The following is a 2,998-nucleotide window of genomic DNA, read 5'->3' on the forward strand; positions in this document are numbered from 1 at the left end:
GACTAGAAACTTCCTAGGGCCTGGGCTCTCTCACGTGCATGCATATGTGTACGCATACACAGTGGCTGCGAACAATGGGATCTTAGCCCCAATTGTTTCCTCTGGATCATGGTTTTCAAACAGTAGGCTGTAGTCCATCAGTGGGCCACAAGGACAGAACAACCAAATCCCACTATCACCATCCACCATTCCCCAAGCCAGACCATTCTCCATGTTCAGCACCAGTGCAGTGCATATTAGTTCCCTTTCAAGTATTTACTATGTAGAGTAACTGTCTAGGCTTTTCAGAAATGCCAGAAGCCAAGACAGGCAAAGATGTTGATGAGCTGCCCTTAGATGTGCTGACCTTATGAAAGGAAAAACTCTTGTTGTCCGGTTTCTTCAGATCATAGAGCACCTTTCTTCACTGGACTCTCCATTCCCCATTCCTGTCCACTAGTAGAATTAGATGGTGTTTGCAGCCTTCAAAGTGCATTCTGTTCTCCAGTGGCTAGTAGGCTTCCCCCCTCCTTTAACATGAAACTAACTTCCACATTCAAACATACCTTATACCTCATAGCATAAGGCATAACCCTCTCAAAGTGCAGACAGGCATAACCCTCTCAAAGTGCAACATTTTAATCCTTCCCCACCCCAATTTTGATCTCTAGACTGATACTCCATGGACTGGATTTTGAAAGCAATGGGTTGTATACCTTCTTGCTAGAGGGAATCAACTTTATTCTTTTGCATTTCACTTCCATATCAATCCAACCGGGTCAACTTCAAACCTAATCAATTGCTGAAGAATCATTCAACAAGTAATTCTTCTCCAGAAGAAAAAACCTTTCCTCACCTGATTATCGCAAGTATTAGTACAGGGCTAAACATCAAAAATGAAGTACAAGTTAGCAGTTCTAGGCCAACTTCAAGTTTGTCCTGGCTATTTTGAGAGCACAGAAGAATACTGAATTATACTTCCTCTCTCGTCAAAGCACAAATACTAAACTAAATTCTCTCTCTCTGTAAACAAAAAACAAAACAAAACTGAGGGTAGACAGAGGAAGAAAAAGAGAAAATAAAAAAAAAGAAAAGTTCTACTAGTTCAGTTCTCCTGGATACCCAACTACTTGTCACTCTTTTGCCTCAGAGGTTGTCATACAGGTTTCATCTGTGCAGTGTCAGTATAAGGTAGCATACTGGTGACTCAATTTATTTACTAACTTTGACCATGGCTCACACTTTGAAAGTAAAGCTACTAGCTCCCCCTGCTGGTTTACACATCATTTTTGTGTATGACTTTGCTGCAGAGTCAATCTGAACTCTCTCAGGTGTTGCCGGTAAACCAGCACTGATCTACGTAAAAATCAGTTTGGCCAATAATCTTGGCTAAGTCAGCTAACACACAAGAAGAGATTTTTACTTTAGCTGACATAACCTATCCACTTAACAGTGAGGATATAAGCTAAACCATTTGAATAATTTTCTAATGTCTTCCTAGAATTCAGTGTGCCTAGGACACAAGCCATAATTCACTCAGAAAGAATCAGAACGGCTCATCTTACTGCAGTTCAAAGAACCATAAAGCAGGGCATGAGAAACCCCAACAAAAGTGTTCCATCCAAACTACCTCAAATGAGGGTTTATAGGGCAGCTACCGACACTTAGCCTAAGCACCAATCACCAGGTTAACACTACAGCCTTACACCTGAAGCAGTAACATGCCACTTCTCTGTGCTTTCCACATTCAGTAGTCATCTGTCCTATCCAGTTATGGCCCAGGCCTGTACTGAAAACAAAAATCTAAACTGATGCAAAAATAAAATTCTTTAACAAGGTCTTTATGGTACTACAAAACAGCTCACAAACATGTTATGTAATAAACTCATGTGATTCAGGGTTTAAGTACACAATGAGCAGGACATTATTACTTATAGTAATAACCGAAACATCTAGAGACCCACTGTGCCTCATATCAGCAAACAGTAAGTCAGCCTTTCCTATGTCTCTAGTTCAAAGAGTTTGCACTCCATAAAAGAGGTAAAATATGGATGCAGAAATGGGAGAACAAAGAAAAAACAAACTGTGTGACCATATAGGCTGACATTATGTGCAACATTCTCAACATACCAGCATTAGCTTTTCCTGCAGCTCCTCATATTCATATCTAGGTGATATGGCAATTAAAACACAAGTTCTTGATTTTATTTGTAGACTGCTCTGGCAACATATATAATCAGGCTTGGTGGAAATCAGATTACTAAATTTAAACAGAATCCAAATACACAGCAACTACTTGTACAACTCTGGAACACCTGCTACAGTTTAAAATCGCCTAGACCACTTTCTCATTCAGCATGGCACTCTTCCCACCGCTTGGGATCCTTTCTTGCTGACCCCCTCTCACAAGTTTCTAAATTCACTTTGGTGTTACAGGAAATACTAAGAGAAGACATAAGATAAAATCTTGAAAAGTGTTGAATTGCTAATTATGGTATTCTTTATCAAAGAGGCCTATACAAAAGCACAGCCGCTCTAATACAAGCAGTTAATTGTGGCTCATACTGAAGATTCCCAGGGGCAGTATGAACTAAAGGTGACCTATGCCACAGATCATCTTGAAACTAGGTAACTTACCAGCAGAACGTCATACTGAGCATCCAGACATCACTTGAACACTACTAGGCTTACGATTATTCTTTCTATATACTGCCAACTGTAGCCACTGCAGCTTCCTCCCTCACTGTGGCTTTCTGTAACACGTGTGTGTATAAGAACAGTACTACTTACCTTCCCATGCCTAGATAACCTTCTACAGACAATAGCCTTACGTACACCCTCTTGAACTAATTCAACCAATACACTTTTGCCCAGGACACACACAAGAGTCAAACTGAAAAAATGTATATTATGATCTTGACCTCAGCTAGGTACTACTGACTACAGCCAATGGACAATACATTGCAGAGAACAGTCACTGATCCAAAAAAAAAAAAAAAAAAAAAAAAATTTAATTTTA

The 2,998-nt window shown here is 39.9% G+C and overlaps 1 protein-coding gene across 2 annotated transcripts in view; it reads right to left on the reverse strand.

Annotated features, from left to right (window-relative positions):
• OTUD4 (OTU deubiquitinase 4) overlaps window positions 1-2,998 on the reverse strand; it is a 72,936-nt gene that overhangs the window by 30,473 nt on the left and 39,465 nt on the right. The gene's annotated exons all lie outside the window — the stretch shown is intronic.

The sequence above is a fragment of the Gavialis gangeticus genome, unplaced genomic scaffold (genome assembly GCF_001723915.1).
Source record: "Gavialis gangeticus isolate Ggan-Ray unplaced genomic scaffold, GavGan_comp1, whole genome shotgun sequence".
Taxonomy (NCBI): domain Eukaryota; kingdom Metazoa; phylum Chordata; order Crocodylia; family Gavialidae; genus Gavialis; species Gavialis gangeticus.